Source organism: Culex pipiens, chromosome 3 (assembly GCF_016801865.2).
Source record: "Culex pipiens pallens isolate TS chromosome 3, TS_CPP_V2, whole genome shotgun sequence".
NCBI lineage: Eukaryota > Metazoa > Arthropoda > Insecta > Diptera > Culicidae > Culex > Culex pipiens.
The window spans coordinates 124,027,265-124,051,216 of record NC_068939.1 but is presented as its reverse complement, the minus strand read 5'-3'; the positions used below and the strand labels follow the sequence as shown (position 1 = coordinate 124,051,216).

At 35.1% G+C, this 23,952-nt stretch overlaps 1 protein-coding gene across 1 annotated transcript in view; it reads right to left on the bottom strand.

Annotated features, from left to right (window-relative positions):
* LOC120412938 (uncharacterized) overlaps positions 1 to 17,282 on the bottom strand; it is a 112,995-nt gene extending 95,713 nt beyond the window's left edge. The window contains exon 1 of the mRNA XM_039573575.2: positions 17,099 to 17,282. The gene's annotated coding sequence lies outside the window, so the exon portion shown is untranslated. The remainder of the gene's footprint in view (positions 1 to 17,098) is intronic.
* Positions 17,283 to 23,952: the final 6,670 nt, after the last annotated feature.

The window sequence follows — 23,952 nt, the reverse complement described above, 5'->3', positions numbered from 1 at the left end:
ACCTTTCTAACGAGCTCACAACATTGTTGATCTGGCAACCTTGTCTCGAGTTATGATTACTGAAGTTATATGTGTGTTCGTATTTTTCTGGATCTAAAAAAAATAGCTGAAATATGTGTCCAAACCACTCATATTACCCATTGTTGGTAAAAAGTGAGGAAGGCATCAACCACGGAGGTGGATTAAGTTAGTTTTTAACTACATTTTATTATGATTCCAAGGCAATGAATTTATTGAAATTTAACCAATTTTAAACAGTATCGAAAATGTTCTGATGTTTTAATGCGAGATCATATTTTTTATGTACAAGCTTTTCCCGGCAAGCATCGCCCTGCCTTATTTGGTTCTTTGTTTTTAAAAGTTAACCAATTCGCTGTCCGATTATTTTTTGTAAAGTTCTTATTGTTTTCATTTTTTATGATTAGCAATAGATTGCTCAAGTTTTTACACTTTTACACATGACGAATACTGTTTTGTGTATGGTCGCTCCTTAGTTTTTTTTGTTTTTTTTTTTAATTTTAATTTATTTTTTTGCCATTTTATCAATCCTTTTCAAACAAAGGTTTTTGCCTCCAAATATAAATGAAAGTCATCCTTGTCTTGCCAAATTATTTTTCCTTTATTTGTTTTTTTTCTTTAATAATTTCCTGTTTTTTTTTTGTTTAAATTTTTCCATTTTACCCATTTCTTAGCTTACTGCATTCGGCCTTCAAAAACCTAAAATTGTCTTATTGTCTTTTCATTTTTTTTTTCTTCAGACAATACTTACTATTTTATTATCAATTTGTTTTATTTTTTGCGGCCACTCTTTTTTTTATTTTCCTCTGAAATCACAACGCCTCCTATGATTTATTTTTTGATGGGTTCCCTACTGTTCAAGGTCTAGGCGGCAAAAAAACTAAATTTCGAATTCTAATTCCAACAGTTAAAATCTTATTTTGAAAAAAAAAAAAAAAACGGCCTAAATGTATCACAAAATGCTTTACACACGTTTAAAGTTATGCTACTGTCTTGAGGCAATTTAAATATGAATGAATTAAAACATATATTTTATTCCTTTATTTGATTAAAAATGCATAAGCCATATTATTTGGCCCTATTGAAATGTAAGTCGTGATTTCAATAATCTGATTTTTTTTTTCAAAAAGCTGCGAACAAATCACACAACTTGCACTTCCTAACATTGGAAATCTGATCAATGGTTTCCAAGATACCATCCAAGATTGAAAATTGAGGGTTAATTGTGCAAAACCAGAAAATATTCATTTTTGGTCATTTTAATTATTTGGAAGGCCATATCTCAGCAACCAAAGATCGGATCAGTAATGTCAAATAAATTTTACATCATAAAATCATTTTTGTATTTTTTTTGTGTGCACTTTTCTAAAAAAACCCATTTAAAAAAATATAACTTGGCCAAAAATAAAACGTCCGTCATACCATATACAGTCGACTCTCTGGTTGTCAATATCCAAGGGACTGTCGAGGAAGAGAATCATCAGTTTACAGAACGATGCAAAATGAAGACTCGATTGAAAATATTTTTTTCTTGATACCCAGCTATGGGAGAGAATCATGGCAACGTCCATCAAAAAAAAAAAAAAAAAAAAACAAACTAATGTCAAACACCCTTCAAAGCTTTGTTTCGCCAAGAAAAATGTCTATGCAAGCCATGAGAAAGTGAAATTATTGACAACCGGAAGAGATTTTTAAAGCAAACAGAATCCAAGGGACCGTCGAGAAAGAGATCTTTTTTTTCTGAATAGTTCTAATCATGACCTACAACTTTGCCGAAGACACCAAATCGATCAGAAATCCTTATCGTGATACAGATGTTTGAATAGCACATGTTTATAGACAGTTCCCAAATTTGCATGGAGACGTATTTGAAGAATGTTATGATGCATAATGGCTTGTTTGGACAAAGTTATGTGTAATTAAAAAAATACTATGAAAATTGATTTGCGAAATTCTAGAGAATTTAGAGAAGCTCAATCTATCGGATTTATCAATCAGTTTGAATAAATTTAAGAACCTCTAATTATAGTAGAAATGGTCCATTTATCTCTGAAACCCTCCACTACACAGCAGCAGGAAGCTCACTCTCGATCGCCTCGAGCCGTGTGCTACTCTCTAAACGGCTCGACAAACAATTAATAAGATCGGTACACACAGCCTACGTCTTATAAATTAAGGTGCCAACACGCCAACCAATGAACTAAATCTCAGCGCCCATAGTTTGTGGCGTTAAGTCGAGTCGAGATATCCGCACTTTTGGTTGCCCGGAAATTGTCGGAAGTGTGGGTTTCGAGTAATTTTGGGTGGTGAAATTTGGCCCAAATTAGTTTGCCTTCATTTGCCTAATTGGTTAGAGGAGGAGCGGAAGCTTTTCGAGATGCTCGAAAGGGAGTTGGATTTGGAGGAGACCAGATAAAGTGGCACAGATGCTGTTTCTGGGGCGAGATACAGTGTACGAAAGTAATTGGCAGCTTTTGGGTTGGAAATAACCGAATAACAAGTTTCGTGTTACAGAAATTGTGGGATTGTGCTTGGTTTGTGTCGAACGTCGAATGCTCGTACGTGGGTGGTCAACGGTACAGCACTGTCGGATATACGATAACGAATCGTTACTTTGGAGTGGCATTATCTAGATTTTCTAATGATTGCAACCGTACTTGGTTAATAGCATTATCAATACGAATGCTTGTCTAGGCTAATCCCCTTAGCGGTACACTCGACAGAAGTTTTTTTTATTCAAATTGTCACTATTCCAATCTACTTAAATTCTTCGAGAAATCGTTAGGTTAGTCAAACGAACACACCATTCGAATTCTAGCTTTACAATTTCAAACCACCAAACCCCAATTTGGCCACTCCGCTGGTGGCTATCAATGTTTCAAACCGGTATTAGCAAGTTGATATCATTATCCTCCCATCGTGTGGTGTCGTCACTTGAGCGTGTGCAGCTGCTTCGTGAAGAGTAGTGTCACGATGTATATCATCATCACGTGAGAACTTAAGCTGCACAACGAGATGCAGAAGCATTCCTGGCAGGTCTTCTATACCTCTCTTCGGTATTCCACACGGATGTTGCATCGTTCGCTAATGGGAGTTGAATGGCGTGGGTCATTCGACAGTTGGGGAACAACTTGAACATGTTGATTTCGAGTGCTGATACGATTGAGATGGAATGACCACATATAAAAACTGCACCAAAATTGCCTTATTCTCTCAACCTCAAGCAATTTCGCACGAAGTGTGTGTGTCGGTGTTCTGCTTCTAAACTGTCACTGTTTCCGCCCAGGAATAGATAACGAACCACCAGCTCCAGATAGTGATAGTGTAGCAAAAAGCTCCCACCCATAATAGTAGTACGACACTACGGCTTCACGACCGTGCATAATCTCTCCTCTTGAGAGTGTCTTTACCGCTATCAACCGGTGTAAGAAACATTCTACAAGTGGTGCTTCCCGACAAGAAACTCAATGAACTGACTGGGACCAGAACGGTACGGTCGTCCCAAAATAGAACATGCCACTTGAGACGCTCGGTGCATCTCTCGTCAACGCAGCAAAACCCTAACGAACCTCATGAAACGGAAGACGGACGAATCGAGGGAAGCTGTAATAATATGGTTCCACTCGATCTGATTCCAATGGAAGCTTTTATCTTCGACAATACACTCTGCAGAACCGCATCTCTGGGGCTGCTCAATCTAATCAGAGTTGAAAGCTTGTAGCGTGGAGCTTCGATTGCCTTCATTGTTGTTGCTTTGTCTTATCTCTTGGCTATCGGGTTTTAGATAAAGTTTTATGTTACTCGTGTGATCTCCGTTAAAGTATCGAACAGCTCGTTAGGTTTAATGAATGAATGAATTTTATTTATTATTTGTACAAATATTAAAAAGTTGTAGTTGATCTAGGACATCTTTCAACTCCATGGACTACGGATGTGGGGATCAGTGCCTGATTTTTGAAATATCAATCTAATTATTGCATCATTTCAATGTTCACTTTTGATTTAGCAAAACAAAAATGTCTTTCCACACAAACAATTTAATTCCAAATCAAACGGGAAGCCTCATTACCAAATGGGTTCACAGAGTCACGCAGCCATGCGAAAAACTTTTCCCCGTCGAGACCCCCAAAAAGATGCCCGATAAGGGGTCGTGCATAAACCACGTGGTCTCCTTAGGGGGGGGGAGGGGGTCCGAAATCCGACCGAAAAAAAACATGAAAAGCCATGGGGGGAAGGGGGGGGGGGGTCGAAAAATCTTTTCTTAAAAAAAAACAAAAAAATACGCGCTTTAAATTTACTTATATGCATCCAATACTTTGAGCCTGTTATTGAATGTACACTTTTTATACTCATGTAACTACGTCTTGCAAAAGTTTAAAAGCTGTTTAAAAATAAAGTGACAGTATCCAAAGTTAATATACCCTCAAAAATGCGTACCAAAATGCAAACACAATTTCATTTTTTTGTTGATGGTATCAAGTAGCTAAGAATGTGCTTGTAAATTTGCATTGAAAGTAGATGTAGTCTTCGATAGTTCTATTTTGGAACAACTTAAAAAATAAATATTGCTGACAATTTTATAAGATTTTCGTAACAAGGCAAAAAACTAAATATGTATTATAAATGAAGTGTCTAAAAATGATTCTCTGCGAAAAAAAGTTTCACTACCTCATTTGCAAGTGAAACGTCTAACATTAAAAAATAACCAGTAACGAAAAAACGAACGATACATACTTTAAGATTCACCAAAAAATTTGATGAATATTTTGGTCTAAAATATATTCCTTATTTCATGGGTTACACAATTCGGATTGTTATATTACATAACATTTCATAAAATACACGTTTACTATCCATCGTCAAAGTTGTAGGTATTTTTTTAGGTTTTTTTTATGTTAATAGGGACCATCTCTTGAGCCAAAGAGAAACATGGGCAAACATTTTAGATTTTTAGAGAAAAAAAACGAGCTTCAAGCAAACATTGTTTTTGTTTCTCAATTAATTTAAAGATTAAAAAAATAGACACATTAAAAAAAATTAAGTTTTAAGGAGTCACTTAATTTTCAAATGCCGATATCAATTTGTGAAATAAATTTCAATACAATGCCGTTAAAGATCAACATAAATAAAACTCCTTAAAAAAGATGGAACGGTATTTTCAACTCGCTGGTTCTCGGGCATAACTCAACCAACCGGGACATTTTTTTTGAGTGAATTATAAGGATGTCTAGATGATCCTTAAACTTTGCAGAACTCGATTTGATCAAATCTGTAATTTATGCGATCAAAACCGTCGTTCCAACTTTTGTTTGCTCTTGTAAAAAAATCGCCCGAAAATCCGCGGAGACAAGCCCGAAAACCTGTGAGTTGAAGTTATCGTTCCAACGTTTTAGGGAGGCTTTGGCATCCGTGTATATTGGACATGCGTTGGGCGTCCCAGTGTTAATTATTTCAAAGATATTGAAAAGATTGAAAAATTAACTTATTTAATATTTTTTTTGTATTTATTTTGAGGTAATATCTCAGCAACCAAAAGTTGGATCAAAAATCTTGAATCGTAGATATTTGCCTATTTAAACAACTGAAAAAAAAATGTAGAATAAATTCAAAATTTTAGCTCAATCTTTTTTAAATTTATCAAAACACGTAGTCGATAGCAAAATCAATTTAAAGTAAGAGTAAGACTTAAACATTTTGGATGTCCATGACTAAAAGAATGATTTTTAGCGCGTTGTCTACATTTTTTCCAAAGACACGAAATCGATTTTCGAGCAATTCTATACAAAATCGGTCTTTATTCTTAAATTTTATTTTTTTGATTTTTTTAATCCGTCTGAAACATTTTTTGGTGCCCAAGCCATTTTGCATCATTAGTTAGTCCATATAGTTTTCCATACAGAATTTGGCAGCAATGAAAATAAAAAAATCTGTATCTTTTGAAGAAATTTTTGGTCGATTTGGTGTCTTCGGCAAAGTTGTAGGTATGGATAAGGACTACACTGAAAAAAATGATAAATGGTAATTTACATTGCTGATTTTTAATTTCACTTTTTGTCACTAAAACATGATTTGCAAAAAAACACTATTTTTATTTTTTTTTAAATTTTGCCAACTTTTCAGAAATTTCCAGAACGGGCAAAAAATCGTTGTTTGAGTTATGAATTTTTGAATCAATACTGATTAAAAAAAATCGAAATATTGACCGCAACTTAATTTCAATTTTATTTTTCGATGTAAAATCGAATTTGCAATCTAAAAGTACATTAGTGAAATTTTCATAAAGTGCACCGTTTTCAAGTTATAGCTATTTTTAGGTAATTTTTTTTTTTAAATAGTTGCAGTTATTAGGGGAAATATACCCATTTTAATCACACTAAGCCGTTCGACCAATTCTCATCACTTTTGCAGTTTTCCGCTGTTAAATCAACATTTTTAGATACAACAACAATGGAGAGTTGCTTGCTCACTTTTATTTGAGCTATTTGTTACTTTGGAACAGTCAAAAACACTTTATGCAAGCTGTAATTCATGATCAAAGTGCTGATATGCCGATAATAGAAAAAGGCTGAGAAATGGTATATTTCCCCTAATTTAAAAAATTTAGTGCCCATGTTTGCCTAATTTTGAAAAAAAAATATTTTTGAAATGCTGAGAAAATTCTTTGTTGCTTTGTTGCTGAGATATTGCCATGCAAAGATTTTAAAACAGAAAAATGGATGTTTACTACCCAAACAACCCATAATTTTCTTATGTCGATATCTCAGCAACTAATGGTGCGATTTTCAATGTTTATAAATAAAACTTTCGTGAAATTTTCCGATCTTTTCGAAATCAATATTTTCAAAAAAAAAATTAAGACTAACATTTCAAAAGGTCGTAATATTGAATGTTTGTCCCTGTCTCTGATTCTTGTATGGAGAAAAAAATTAAACAGCACGACTTTTTTGGACACACTGAATCATTGGAATCAATCATGCTTAATTAAAAAGAAAAGTTGCTTTAGTTTGGATTTTTATGAATGTTTGGAATAAAATAAATATTAACAAGGAGCTTTCATAACTAGATATTTTCCTTAAAATAAAATCAAAATATTTTTTTCCTGAAACAAAACTTTTCTATTTAATTAATTTCAATTTTAAGAAATCATTTAAAAGCGCATTTAAATTAAATCATGAATGCTGTTTATATATCAAAATAGCTTTAATTCTTAAAGCATATTTATTCTGGATGCAATTAATTGCACTGCAATTCCATAATTTTGAATACATATGTTTTACTAAGTTGCTTGTTTTGTTGAGAGTATTTTTTACTTTCTGTACCATTTCAATAAATTGTTATACTGTTATTATTTACCTTAAACTTTGTGATACCATACTTTTTTCACACTTTTAAGTGAATTTCTGTTTTTTTTTTTATATATTATTAAATTGGTTTGAATGGTGTTACAGCACCTACACAAATAAAAAAAAGTTTTCTATTTGACCCAATGTCACCCCCTCTAAAGGGTGAGTTTAAGTTGATTTTAAAACTATTGGCATTTATGAACGGTGTGATTATACTAGCCATATTCTGGGAAAATGTTGGTAAATTCAGGAGCATTCCCCAACATTATTTATTTATTTTGATATAATTTGAAATGTTTTTATTATGTTAAAATAACAACAGTAATATCGTTTTTTGACCAAAACTCACCACCACTGACGGTACATCATTTGTGGATAAACATTTTTGAAATCTATACTTATTTTGTTTTTTTTTTAAAGATTTTTCACCTGGGAGGAAAAACGCCACGTGGCCATATAGGGGGGGGGGGGGGGGCGTGAAACCACGAAAAAACATGAGGGGGGAGGGGGGGGGGGTCAAAAATTCTCCAAAAAAAGGCCACGTGGGTTATGCACGACCCCGAAGTGAAATTGGAATAAATTTGTGCCTAAAAAGCGAGATGGCAGATTTCGAAAAAGCGAAAAGCCAGTCTCCTCCCTCTTGAAATTTAAAAACTTTGCATCGTTAATAAAAACGAACCGAATTACAACTTGAGTCTATCACGGCGGGTTTAGCCGTGTCCCAGCTGGGACCAGATTTTGTGCTGCTTCCTCGTTGTCACCGTTGTCTCTCTACTGGGGAAAGTTGTCTGAGGGCGGGTTTCATCTGCAAATTGGATCTCGTTTAATGAGACCCTTTGACAATTTGTTAAGTGATTCGCTTTGGGATTTAAATTTACGGAAGATTTTGTTTTGTAGTTTAGGTAGTTTGAAGGTTTTTTTGCTTCAAAATTTTAACAAAAATTTGAAACGGATTCGAACTAAGATTTGGACAGAACTTGAGCAACAAACTAAACAAATGATTTTTTAATGTGCCTTAAACCTGGGTTACAATGTTAGGGATTCACTTAATTTTCAAATATTTTTCAATGCCATGTAAACTTTTTAAAACACCGTAATTTTCCACAATTTCGCGAAATTTTTCGCGATTTTTAAACTTTAGTTTTTTAATTTGGATAAAACTTTGTCCATTTCCCTATGTTAAAAGTCAATTTTGCATCATTAGTTTTTCCATAAAAGTCTCCATCGAGAAATTAAAAGTGAGAGTGTGAGCGTGCAACATGGAGTTAAGTTTTTCAAAGTGCCATGGAAATCTTCACAGCAACTTCACAGAAAGTTTAATTCCTTGTTGCACACACTGTCACTTTTAATTTCTCAATACAATTTTGAGGCTGGTCTTCCACATAAAATATAACGGGTAAATAAATGTTTGAAATTGTGTATCTTGAGAAGGGATTTTATGATTGATTTGGTGTCTTCGGTAAAGTTGTAGGTTATGATTAGAACTTTTCGAGAAAAATTGATACACGGAAAAAAATATCATATTTTTAATTAAACTTTTTATCAATAAAAATTGAATTCCCAGAAAGCGTATTTTCTCAATTATCGATTTTTTATATGTTTTAGGGCAATTTCCAAAATCTGGTTTAGGAGATAAATTTTAAAAACCCAATTTTTTTGGATAACATCCCAAGTAACATTTTTTTCCAGGAGTTCTACAAGAGCTCTTCAAGATAGCTATAGCATACTAGTTTGGACCGCGGTAGGATAAATCTCCCTTCAAGTACTCTTCCAAACTCCTGAAGAAGTTTTGAAGAGAATTTTATCCTACAGCGGTCCAAACTGGTATGCTGTAGCTATCTTGAAGAGCTCTTGTAGAACTCCTGGAAAAAATGTTACTTGGGATCGAAAACCTAGACAGCAAAAATTATTAAAAAATATGCAATTGTAAATTACTATACCATTTTTTTGATAAAATGTACCGTTTTCTTGTATAGCAACTTTTTGGTATAAATTTTCGATTTCTTTTTGTTTATTTTTCATTTTAAAAATACTTCTTGAATTAAAAGTCCCTCTGAGATACAGCCTGACAAAGATTTCAAATCAATGAAAATGATTTTTTTTGAACAAAAATTTTGATGTATAAACATATCACGATAACTCGTGATGGTTTCAATAAATTCCATATATTTATATACATTTTTTTTTGTAATTGTCTGCTCTAGATGAAAAAATACCCCTTCTGGATTATAGCAGATTCAAAAAGTACATAAAATTTCCTTTAAAATGACATGTCAAAAAAAATACAGTCAAGTAACGAAAAATGCCAGAATTTTTAAAACTATTTTTGTATTTTTTTTTTCGATGAAAAATACGTTTTTTCAGAATTTTTGTGTACGCCGTCACATTGGGCGTCCAATTTTACATAAAAGTGCATTTGACACCAAATTTCCAAACCATCACCATTTCAGGTTGCAAATTATTGAAAAACACGTCTTTTTCGAATGTTTAAAGATAAAAGGGGTCGTACCGCCCCTCCGTCACGAGATATCGAAAAATGAAGCTCGGATTCGTGATCAGGGTCATGAGTTACCCTTAAGTATAAAGTTCCATACAAATCGAAGAGGGGTTGGCGGAGAATTACCAAAGTGGTGCCTAATTTGCTGGCATTTTCAACTAACGATATCTCGGAAACTATTGGTCCGAGTTTCAATGTTAAAAATGAAATTTTCTGATCTTTTCAATAAAAATATTTCAAAATTTTTAAATATATCATTTATATCTCTACGGCCAACGCCAAGTCGCTCACACAGTCATTGGACTCTCATCAAAATTTCGTTCGATCAGAGAACGGTCAGAGAATGAGCAAGGAAAAGATAAAGAGAGGTGAAAGAGAGAATGAGCATGAGGCTTCGGGTCGGCTGGCTGCTTGGAAGCTTCGTTTTCATTCGTTTCCACCTCGTGTATGCGATTACTGGCGGTCGCTTAGCAATGACGATCATAACAGGCGGACCTCATTTGATATTCACTGGGAAAAAATCTCAAAATTCAAGCGTCGAAAGTTTATGTATTGTGATTTTTTTTGCGGTTTTTCCAACAAAATTTTCATGATGAAATATTTAAATAACGAATGAAGAAATGACGTCCAAAGCAATTGTAAAACCTGTTCCTTACTTTAGTAAGATCTGTAAAGTTCACAATCATGTCCTCAACTCAATTTTAATCCAAAATGCAATAACCATGTTTAGTCAGAAAATATAGCCAAATCGTTGATCCCTGCTTAACCAACAAACTTTTTGCAGACTTTCACAACCCACCCCAAAAAACATAAATTCCATTAATTCCTGCCAGTTAGTCCGCAGCTGGCCTCTGGCACACTTAATCCACTTTGTTTTATCTAGTCTGTTGATGCTGCTGTTGCTCCTTCCATGTTTGTCTGTCTGGCGCGTCTATCCAGAGGCCATTAATAATACTCCCGAGGCTGAGCGGAGAGCATCATTAACACCAGACCGGAAGTCCTTGTGACGATCCCCTTGTGGTGGGGGACTTGCTGAACAAATCGTCCGCGTCCGTCCTTGTTGACATTTCGTTTCCCCTTGGCCGAGTTTAATCAACTTTGATTATTGCATTTTACGACTTTACTCGTCATTTTTCCTGCTGCCCTCCCGGCGGGGGCAAAAATCGGATTTTTCCTTTAATATCTCACTCGATGACATTTTTGGATTACGTGCGATAATGATGGGGTCTTGTACCCGGAGGTTTATTACTACTTCCCCCATCCTTGTGCTTGTCAACAAGTGTTGCCAGCTGGTCGTTATTCTCTCCAGTCCGAAATGGCCTCCCCTTTAACTGTCGGAGCTGCCAGTTGTCCGGCTTCTCCGCTGCGATCATCCTTTTATTACGCTTCTCCCCCTGATGATAATAATCCCCTTTTGCTTCTTCTCATATTTTCTGGTTGAAAGAGGCCATTTTCCGGTTCAAGGCGCTTTGATGTCGCTAAAAGCAGCTGCACGACCAAAGTTGTGGGAAACTGGCAAATCTTTGAACTGAGCTGCTGGAAAAGACACACAGCTTTAAGGAAACCAAGAATATACTTGAGCCTGAGAGCAAATCCGGTCTCGCTAGTGAAAGATCAAAGAAGGATGTGTTTTTGTTCGGACAGGTGCAATTAAGTATCCTGGGGTGAAACGTTGCAGAGACCGAAAACATAAGTCTGAATAAAGAAATGGTTTCGAATCATTTCGCATTATGTTGGAAGATAATAGTTTTTGCAAAAAGCATTAATTTCATCCCCCATTTCGACAAAAAATTGTTCACCATGATTTCAGATTTTTTTTCTTGAGAATAATGTTTTTTGGCATTTTGATTTGGCTCAAAATACTAGTTTATGCAACAAGTTGCAAAATAATGATTGAATTCTTTAAGTTACGAAAGAATAGTGTACAACATGTCGACTCTCTGGCTGTCGATCTTCTTGATATCAATATTGCTCCAGCTGTCAATAAATTTGTCAGTCCCTTCAAGAAGCATGCTTTGATTTTTCCTCCCGCTCTTGACGGTCCCATCAATATCGGTAACGAGAGATTCCACTGTATTCATAATTTGTTGCAATTACGATAAAAAACAGCATATGAATTTCTGAAGAAATTTCTGAGTCTCCGCTATTGTTTGGCATCCATGTGTCAACGCAAAAACTAAAGTTGAACTTTTCAGCACTCAAATGAATGTTATAATGAACAACTCAACACTGTCATTTTTGGTCATGATTAGCTGGGTGCAGAATAGTTGTCCGCAAAGCGGCCTCAATTTAGAACTGTCAAAGCGGAACCAATTTACTGTTTGCAAAATGATACCAAGAAGTGGCAAGTATTGTAATGGATCTATAATTTATTTTGTCAGGAATAAAAAAAAGTTGAGGGCGTCGAGCTTTTGAGTTATTCGAAGCAAACAAATTTTAAGAAAGAGTTGGAATCGAGATTGGCATAACTGCAAACATTTCAATAAGTGCTATGTCTAACGCAAAACCTATGTTTACGCCGCTTTTTGAAATGTTAGCGACGAATTATCAATAACTATGAATGGTACCTGCCAAATAATATTGGATAATCTTACTCCAATATTATCACTGCACATCAAAGATACATAATCTCAGATATTCCATTCAGTTGCTCTTCTGATTCACGAAATTCCATCCACTTTTGACACGATTTTTCATCACGTGGAAAACAAAAAAGGCCTCTTTTGGCCGCCCATCGTTTAGTATACGAAGAAAAAAGTGGGATGCACTTAATTTTTCATCGAAAACATCAACATCAACAGGTCCAAAATGTTTCAAAACAAATCCCTTCAGTAGCAAAAAATATGTCACGCTTGAGCTTGAGCATAGCCTTCTACTTTGTTTATGTTTACAGCTGTAGTGTTGTTGTATTAGTGGGGAGCAGTGGGGAGCTTTCGAAAATCACGTTACGCATTCTGTCTTTTCAGCACCCAGATGATTAGTAGGCCATTTCGTCACAATAAAATGAGAGCAAAAGTAAGTATTTTTGAAACGGAAAAATAATATTGGATTTTCCATTTTATGGGTAATCCGTTTACTTTTCGAATCTGCAATAACCCAGAAAAATATTTTTTTGCAATTCCGTCGTGAAACTACTTACTTTTCCTGTCATTCTTGAACGACGAAATAGCCTACTTTTCTGTACCAAAAATAACAGAATCGAATAGCAACACTTTTCAAAATAAATGCTGAAAAGTTCTACTTTTCAGCACTGAAATGGGTGCTGAAAAGTTGAACTTTTCAGCACTTGTTTCGAAAAGTAACACTTTTCAACATTTTTTTGATTTAAACGATTTATTGACAAAATGCATGAAAATTCGACTTAAAATTTCACTGAATGGGTGTTTTTCGAAATTGCAAAAAATGTTGTATGGAACTCGTTGCAAAACTTGATTTTTTCAGCACTCGTCGTATTTATCCAACTCGGTGAACCTCGTTGGATAAATGTACGACTCGTGCTGAAAAAATCCTCTTTTTGCAACTTGTTGCATAAACCACTATTTTCATGCAAAAAAAAAAATTATACTAAAATGACTTTTTTAAAGCGCTAATAACTTGTCAGAATTAAGTTTTACAGCTTTGGTATAGTTGTAGAGCTTTTAATTTCCAAAAAGAATCTCACTTTTGGGAATATTTGGATGGAAGTAGCGCGCCGCGCAGAACAAACCATAAGAAAATTGAGTATTCGATACAATTTTTTTTCAATTTTTCCCATACAAACTTCACCTGCGAGTATCATTGGGAAATGTTGACCGATTTTGCCCATATTTGGGCCAAAATCCTAAAATAGCTCATGGAACAATATTCAGCTTGTGGGCAGAGATTTTGAACCAAAGTCCCATATTCTCTGCACCCTAGTTTGCAATTAATCAAACGGGATCATGTGGCCGCTTTTTACAAATTGAGTCGTTTCCATGTATTTTTAGATTTTACATTCTATATATGCAAATAACTCGCATAGGCTTAAATGATGGTGTTAGCTCTGCCGAGCTTCGGAGACCCCTTTTCTACGCAGGCTAGCCGTTCGCGAGGTTCCTCAGCTTGAATCGACAAGCCCCACCCTAAAGAATGTTTGCATCAATTGCCGAAGAGTGCGAAAAGATTCGTCCACTATTTAAATTGCTACAGAATTTATAACACCGCCGCTGAACTTTTTCTGCACTCTCTTCTAGCAGCACCATCAGTATGATTGGTTAAGGGGCTCAAAAACCAAAACGCACCGATTTTACGGGTTAAATCCCATTTAAAATTTAAAGTCAAAGCGCCAAGTCCTGTCGCAACCAATCAAGCTCATATTAGTTATTCGGACTCAGTAAACCTAAGGGATCGTGCCCTGAAATACCCGCAAAATTGACCCGTTTTGTTACATCGAGCATTTTTGACTTTTCGTTCATGTTTTTTGCATGTATTGCAAATATCATCATGTTACATATCGTTTGATTTGTTATTGCAAGAATTTCTAATGAGTCTAAAAAATAGAAGATCTGGCAACCCTGTCTCGAGTTATACGTAATTGAGTGATATTTATCTGTATAAAAATATGTCCGGTTCAATCATCCAACCTATCGTTGGATAGGTAATCGAAAGACCTTCCAAACGAGTCCTACACACTGAAGATCTGGCAACCATATCTCAAGTTATAATCCCTGAAGTGATATTTATATACTTTTGAAGCTCCTTTTGGTTTTAGTGGATTTGAACCAATAACCAAGGTTGACGTCAAGTGTCGTTTAATTCTTGATTTTTTGTGTGACCAATTTTTGGTTAAAGGAGTGAGTAAGACACCAACCACATAGGTGGATACAGTTAGTTTTTATCATTTCAGTTGGCCTTTATTTCGCAAACTTTTGGACCATTTTTCTATAAAGAACGCAATGTCTCAATTCTCTTAAAAATTCTACGTCATTTGTGAATTACGTCTTAGTACAAGTTTTTTTTTCAATTCAAATCTCTTTTTGATCTGATTACTCAAAACAAAGCACCATTCAACTAATTCATTCACTCGAATCTGATACAGTAGTTGTTCGGGCGTTCGATAACTGGGCCGTAGCCCAGTTAAAAAGCAGACAAACGTCAAAAAACCAAAACAAACTGAAATTACCATCATGATCAATAAATAAAGAAACTTTTTTCAAACTTTTATTAAATTTCAAGTCACAATTAAAGACATATGAAAAGAAAGCATTGTATATAAATTTGAGTAACTTTTATTTTTATATTTCATGTGGAAAATATTATGCATCGGTGGTCCCCTCGTTATTTTTCATTCAGCCCAGTTAGCGAGCAGCATTCGGTGACTGGGCTACGTTCTCAGCCCAATTACCGAACAAGTACTGTATAAAAACTGCATCTGTTTTGCTGCCTGATTATGGCAACAAAACTTTCGAATGCTAGGCCATTAAAGTTACATCAAAAGTCGTTTTCTTTTTCACCGGAAAGCTTTCACCGCTTAATGCCTCTCAACCAGACAAATGTTCGTGTTTCGTAATGCCACGTGTTATGTTTTTTTTTGTTTCTGTACTGATTGAGTGGAATGTTTCACACGAGAGGGTTTTATTCGTTCATTCGAACAGAACTATGGATTATTTGAAGTGGATTAGATTAGCGAAAAGTCCGGAATTTAAATGATATCACTTCTGAAACAATTTGAAAACAAAAACATAGTTTGTTGGCTTGCGGAAATGTGTTTCAATGGCAAAAAATACAAACTCATGGGTGCATGCTAGAAAGTTGTTGTTTTGTTGAGTTTATACATTTCTTTAAAAAAAATATTACGAGTTATGACCCATCAGCTTCTGCTTCATGCTGTTGAGCTTGGTTAAAACGAAGCTATTCATGTCAGGAATAAACGAGACAAAAGCAACAATGCCCATATTTTCCGAGCGTTGATTTAGAATAATTGTCCAATGTGAAAGCCATCCTGTCCTGCTCGCTTCAAGATTGGGAAATTTATCTCCGTTGAGCGTTGTGCTCTGGAATCCTTTGGTGGGTACTACTACCTTGGGAATTCGTCTAGTTTACCCAACTTGCACATAGCCGCACAGTCATGCAGCCAAATAATCAATCTAACTTAAGTTGCCTCATGTGATGTTGTGTTACACAATTTGGCGTCAGTGGCAAGGCCGAGAAGTTCCCTGGGAATTTGTGAGGTTTTTTGTAGTTGTGTTTGAATTATTCATCTAGAGTGGTTTCGGTAGATTTAAAAATAAATATAAATATGATTAAAAAAATATTGCTCAATAAAATGCTTTTTCATTATTTAGAATCTTTTCATGAAAATGAATAAATTTTTATCTTTTTTCAGTATAACTTTCGAAAAACAATACCTATATTTTCTTGGAGAACTGCTCTGCGCATTTCTGACGTTTGTGCGAGGGTGCAGACAGCATGCCGCACTGTCTCATGATTCACGGTTATATGGCACTACCGTGCCAAATGTGCTTCTTGACTGCTGCTGCGAAGCTATACGAGAGAATACACTGTGTTGGCAGCTGCCATGGGTATTATCTACTGTAGCTCGGTACACCAAAATTTTAAGTGATTCTTGCTGTTTGTAACAAAGGTTCAGTTAAAATTCCTAAAATTTTGGGATTTAATGCATCGACTATTTTTGTTCTTTGACGATGTCGTGCTATCTTGACACCCGTCGCTTTTTGACGTTCGCGTTTCAATGTTTGGCCTTGAATAAACAAATAGTAGAGCACACATTGTTAACAATAACAGACACGTTCTGTTTGGTTACCCATTATGTGCATTGTGCCAAAGTTTGGGTGAATTTGGTTGCCGGAGTCCCGATGTTTACGGTAGTCGGGCATACACGTGTGTCAAACGCGTTCTGACCTGAAATCCCTTAAGCCATTTGTCGCACTTACAGCAATTTTCAGAACCTGTCAAGATAGCACGACAAGATTGAAACTTTTTTCATAAGAAGAGAGACAACAATGCACGGAGTGTTTTCGGTTGTTATTGAATATCTCAGGATTGATATCGAAATTTGGCCCAAAATGCCCGTGAAAAGATAGCACTACAACGACGACTTGAAACAAGTATTTTTACACGCAAATTCCTCATTTGAGTGTACAGATAGCAAGCACAGCATAGGAAACGGTATTACATTTGACATGGATATGTTTACAGGGCCATCAAGGAAAATACGATGCACACATACAACATACGCACACACACACACACTCATACAAACCATAAATCGCAAGTCACCGCAAGTTGGTGCGGCTGCCATTCAGGTTAATTGATGGACGTCATCCTAAGATAACGTTGCTGCTACACTGTACAAGTCGTCAACTCCATGCTCTTCGCATTGTTGGAAACTTCATTTGGAATAATTACAAGCATGTGTCATCTTCAACTGACGTTAATTTAAAACCGAAAAGACTCACTCCAAAACCAACCAAATCAACACCTCAACGCATCAAGAAGACTGACGTTTTTGCACTAACTCATTTTTAATTGCAATATCGAAGCACCATCGTATCGTTTGGAGAACGATTTATTGCGACTTACTTCACCCTCCACCTCTGGTTGCATTCAAGTGGCCATAATTCAACAGCTCTCTCTCACCCTGGATGGGTGGTGGGAAACTTTGTGGTGCGTGTGGCGTTGCGTCTGGCTAGTTAGACTATCAGTTAGTGTTATCAACGTTTCGTCGGGCAAGTATCATTCGATATGGTAATCGAATAGTTGGCTGATGAGAATTAGTTAGAAATATTATAATAAGTCTTTTGTGAATCATCAACTTTATTTGAGACAATAAAGTAATGTCGAGTCGTTTTAATTATTTAAAAAATGGTATAATTTTTTTTAAACCTATATATTGATAATGATGACACTATTTATTTCAATTTTTTATAACCCAGACATCTATAGGTCATCGCTGAAATTTTAAAATTATCGCAGTTTTAGTGAAAAAAGTTGATTTTTTGCCAATTTCGTCATTCTCCGGTTTTTGCGCGAGGCGCGTCAAAAAACACGGATTTTATTTTCAAAAAATCATATCTCGGAATCCTGTTAATGAACTCCTCCCATTTTTTAGTAGGTATGTTAAGAAAAAATGTCCGGGGAATCCAATAAAAATATTTCCAGACATAGGCTCTTTGGTCCAGACACCGTCAAAACGGCATTTTAAAGTTTCATACGCCCTTTTCATATGTTAGGCTAGATTTTTGAAACTTCTTACTTTTTTTTGAAAGGCCGACTTATCACCTTTCATTTGCGTATAAGACAATTGAAATCGGTTAAAATGGCGAGGAGTTATGATTTTTCGAAAAAAGTGGTTTTTGCGAAAATCGACGAAAATGGCCATATTTAAGACCACCCTAACACGGCGTAGGTCACCCTAATGGCCAAACAAAAAAATACGTGTCTAATTATGTGATGTTTATAAGCAAACCCCTTATGTCTATATATTAAATTTTTTGTAATTGTCTGCTCTACAACTTTGTAGAACATTGTGACACTCTAAAAAAATGAAAAATTTTGTTCTAAATGAAAAAAATGACCCTTCTGGGTCAATGTAGATTCGAAAAGTACATTAAATTTCCCATAAAATGACATGTTCCAAAAAAATTTACAGTCGAGTAACGGAAAATGGGAGAATTTTTAAAACTTTTTTAGTGTTTTTTTCGATGAAAAATACGTTTTTTTCGGAATTCTGAGTACGCCATCAAATCGGGCGTCTAATTTTACATAAAAGTCCCTTTGACACCAAATTTCTATCTCATCACCGTTTCAGGCTGCAAATTATTGAAAAACACCTCTTTTTTTGCATGTTCAAAAATGGAAGGGGTCGTACCGCCCCTCCGTCACGAGATATCAAAAAACGGACCTCGGATTCGTGATCAGGGACAAAAGTTACCCCTTAGGACAAAGTTTCACGCAAATCGAAGAGGGGTCGGGGCAACTTTTCCCGATTTCGTGTGAGTTGGTAGAGAATTACCCAAAGATGTTATGACACCAAAAGTTGCGTCTTTTAATTACAAAAATTTTGGTACCCTAACATGTATAGGTCATCGCTGAAATTTTAAAGTTATCGCAGTTTTAGTGAAAAGAGTCAATTTTTCCCCTTTTTCGTAATTTTCCCATTTTTGCGCGTGGCGCGTCGAAAAATCCAGTTTTTATTTTCAAAAAATCGTATCTCAGAGTATCGAAAACATAACTTTACCATTTTTTGATATGTTATGTGAAATTTTCCGAAGAATCCGATAAAAATATTTTCCGACATAGGCTCTTTGGTCCCAAGACCTTCAAAGCAGCATTTTAAGTTTTCATACGACATTTTCAAATGTTAAGTTTTATTTTTGGGACTTCTTACTATTTTTCCCAAATAGCCAATTTAATCACCTTTCTTTTGCGTCTAAGACAGCTAAAATCGGATGAAATGGCGCGGAGATATGATTTTTTGAAAAAAGTGGTTTTTGTGAAAATCGACGAAAATAGCCATTTTTCGGACCACCCTAACACGGCGTAGGTCACCCTAATGGCCAAACAAAAAAAAATACGGTTCTAATTATTTCGGCCAAGGAACCCCCAGAAAAATTTTGAGCCCGATCGGAGAACTTTTTTTTCGAATCATGCTGTTTTCGTGGGGAATTGCTGTATATATATATATAACATGTTTTTATCAGTAAGTGTCAACAAAGCTATTGTTTTCTTTTGGCAAACTATTTAAATTTATCTAAACAACCTTCAATGTGTCATCGATGAATTTATAGGAAATTTTCTGTAGCTTGCAAAATTGATAGAATATTTGCCTTGAATAAGCCAAAAATGTACGAAAGTTTTTTCCTTTTTTTTGTGAAACTTGGTGGCTTATGATGATTTAGGGACTATTTTAGAAATTATTTTATTAATTATGGGAAACTCGTTTATTTGACTGTTGATAGAACCTTGCATGCTCACTTTCTTTTGAGCTATTTATCACTCGATTTCAGTTGAAAACGCTTTTCATGAGCTGTAATTGAACGTCAAAGTACTGATATGGCAACATTAGAGGCACGATGGTGTTAGATGTTGTCAATTTCTTTTTGAGCCACCGTTTGAAAATGTCTGATATTTTAAGGTTCAAATAAATCTGAGCATTTGATAAGGGCTTAAATAATATGTTTTAACAAAAAAAATCGATTTTTTTTATCCCGTATTTAGGAGGTCAATTTGAGCAACTTTTATTCTATGAAAAAAATAAATAACTAGTTTTATATTTTGCTTAATTCATTTTTAGTATTTTAATTTGCATTTATTTTGTTTAGTTAATGTTTGTTTCTGATAGTATTTGGCTGGAAGTAGTAGAGCTTCCTATCATTACCTTTTGCCTATCTAGTTTTTGCCTTCCTCACCTCACTGAGGCAAGGCTATAAAATCACTCAGAAATTGAACTTTTTAAATAAGCCTCCAAGATATACCTTTACGTATACATATCGGCTCTCACTTTTCTCGGAACTGGCTCGACCGATTTTGTCCGGATCTATGTTTTTGGATTCATCTTCAGGTTCTTTAAGTCTTTTTTTAATTTCATCCGGTTTGGTGCAGTACTTTAAAAGTTATGTTCGAAAAACTGTTTTGGTTGATACAAAAAAGGGTCATTATTTACATAATTTGAAAGCTCCGGCGAAAGGCTGTCGGAACTTTCCGCTCAGTGCACGCACACAAACACTGCAGTGCTTTCAAATGGTTCATTAAATTTATCATAGATGGCAGCACTCAGATGTATAGTGTCTTTACTAAGTAAGCGTTAGCCAAAGCTTTCGTAGTGTGTGGTTGCAAGGCTTTTAGGAGGAAGGCAGCAACCACCTTCTGGTGGATTAAGTAACGTTTTTTTTCATGATTTTACAGTCACTTTTTAATTATTTGCTTGATATTCCCATTTTGTGAATACAAAGAGACGAGTTGTTCCTTTTAATTCCGCTATATATAGCGGAATTAAAAGGAACAACTCGTCTCTTTGTATTCACAGTAATGCATTCTGCTAAAACGCTCAACCAAACCACAATTCCCATTTTCTACTGCTATGAAAAATTGATTTTTGACCAATTTCTAGATTGAACTTAAATCTCAGAAGCAATGCTTGAAAAGGGATCTATCACTGAACGGGACTGCTCGATATTCGATAGAACTTTCTGTCAGCGATCATTTCCCAAAACGATATTTGATCGCTGACACACAACGCCTATCATGACCGTCATTGCTTGGCGACGGTCGATGAACGTAAGCACGAAGACAAAACGAACGAAAAATGAGCACCACTCAAGCAGCCGCCCGAACGAGACAACGATCTCTTTCTCTTTCTCTCGTTTTTGTCTCTCTCTTCCTAGTGTATGCTGCGTGGTGACAGGAGTCATATGATTGCTATCATTGGAGAGATGATCGGAATCTCGGTAGAATGTCAAACGATCGCTCTCTATGCGATTTTTCTCCTGGAGGGAAGTCAATGATTGTGTGAGTGTCTTTGCGTAGCACTCATTCCTTTGTGTGTGGAACGAACGAAAGTGGAATTTAAAAATCAGGTTGTCGTGGTGAACGCGATTGGAGTGTTCTGTCAGCTATTGAAGAATTCGACGACGTTTTTTCCGCTAGGTTCGCTGTTGTTCCAGCGGTGTTCGGAAGGACGCCCCCATACAGTTTGAGCAGTTTTTGGGAAAAATCGCGTTTATAATGAAAAATCAAGCATTTTCAGAAAAGTGGGGTATTGCAAAGTGTGGCAATTTCGCTAACGATCATAATGCGTGGTGATTTGTAGTGATTAATTGTGACTGGTATTTTATTTAAACGATTTTTCTAAAAAGATGATCGATATTTTGGATAACTTGAGTTAAATGTTGCAAAAGTTAGAAGTAATGATGAAATATAATAAAAAAGTGTTTAAACTTTACTTTTCTTCCCGTTTGACCAAAATATTGACCTTAAAAATGCATTTTGGTGATTTTTTGGAAATTTTTGGAAAAATTCGAAAAACTGGCAATTTTTTGAGAAAATTATTGTAATTATGCTGTAATATGACTCTAATAGCTTGTTCTAGCAATAATACACACATAAGGAGCATTATCAATCAAATAAAGCTTATTTAAATCAATTTTTCAAAAGATCTTTTTGGTAAATTTGAGGAAAAAACATGAAAAACTAACTCAGCCCCTATGATTTATACATCATTCGATTCGTTTATGCGATTGCCACACTTTACAATAACTTTCATCGACGTTAAAAAATATTTGAAGGAAATAAAAATCAAAAACTGCAAAAAAAATAATATTTCCAAGCACGCTGTCATTCCGAACATCGTTGCGTAGTGCTTCTACTCGCCACCAGGATGCGTGCACGTTTCTGTCGAATCTCTCAATAGGCCCCCAAAACCAAAGCTAAAAACTCGATTCGCCACCTACATTCGAGTAGGAGAACTTTGGTGCAAGGTTACGTTTACGTTTTTGCGCAATAAGTGCAAAGGGGAGTGAAAACTATTTGAAGGTTTTTTAAAAGAAAATTGATCTTTTGGAATAAAATAAAGTTAACAGGAGGTAAGAAATAAAAAGTTCTATCGATTGACTTTTTGATGTTTTTGCTAAGTTGCCTTCTCATTGAAAATTCTGAGATCCGGATTGAAAACGCGAGAATGAGGTTAGATTGCTAATTTTGAAAATCATTCCAATTACCATTTTTCAAGCAGATCTTTGCTTTTATGGTAGAAGTGACTTTAAAAAATGTTTTTCCACTTGAATCATCTACATTCTCAATTGATTATATAGGTTTTGGTTGATTAAAACATTCCCTTATTTTGAATCAGATAATGAACAGGTTAAATCGGCCATCACAAAAATATTTTCGTTTATATCAATTAAGCTATTTATTTCTTACCTGAAAACGGTATAATTTGCTATTAATGTCGATTTTATGATGAAATAAAACAATTTCAAATTTCAAACCAATTAACTCGCTGTAGGTTATAATGAAAACATCACCCCAAGTTTCAGCGCCCTCTAGTGGGGGGTAATTTTGACGTTTGATTGCCTATCACAAAGAATTTCGAAATTTCGCAAGCCCTGCTCAGAAGCCCCCCTAGAGGCAGGGTTGGGGTGTAGAGGGTTAAGCCATCTAGGGAGCGTTCTTTTATTACTTAACGCAAAAAAACGGATTTTTAGACCCCCTCTCCCCCCTTGTAACAAAAGTTCCATACAAATTTAAAAAAAATTTATGGAGCGTAACACGGCTTCAACCCCCCTCCCCCCCCCTACTGCGTTACGTAATAAAAGAACGCTCCCCTACTTATGCTAAGCATGATGTGAGAAGGTATAAATTTATTTTCGAGGATCAAATTTTTTTTAAGAGGAATATTTTTATTTGACGAAATTTAATTGTAGGTCATTTTCGAAGTTTTAAAAAATCGTATCCAGGGATTGTGTTACATATCATAAAAAAAGAAAGAGTAAATCATCTCTAGCCTTAATACGGAAGAAATGGATAAAGTCTCACAAAAAGTCAAAAAATCTTCTAAATAATATTGATAAAATAATGAAAACTATTCTTTACTGGCATTGAATACACCTTTAATTTGAAAAATGCTTACGTTTTTGGGTGTTTCAGACACTTTAAATCTCTAGCAATTTTTTTTTAAAGTTTTTGGGAACTGAAGGGTCAAAAGTTACATCTATTTTTAAATAAATGATGCATATTTTAAACTCAAATATCTAGAGAAAGCGCAAGCCAAATTTTTATGCGCCTTATGTTAACAAATGTTGAAAAAAAATCTCAGAGGTATTTATTTTTAAACGTTTAAACTCAAGATATCTTAATTTAAAAATTATTTATTTTCAAGGGAAAAGTGTATGGGACCACCCCAAAAAAATTAGGTGTAGGTGTGAATTTACCTCGGTTATAATGTCATTGTAACCCAATTAAGACTGAAAAACTTAATTGCTCAGGAAAAGTTGTAAATTTACACATCTTCAGGGGTAATATTATTATTATTTTTATTTTTCATTTAGATGTTGTTTAATGAATACTTATTTACAAAAGGGTAGGTTTTTTGAAACATTTTAATGGGACACTTTTGCG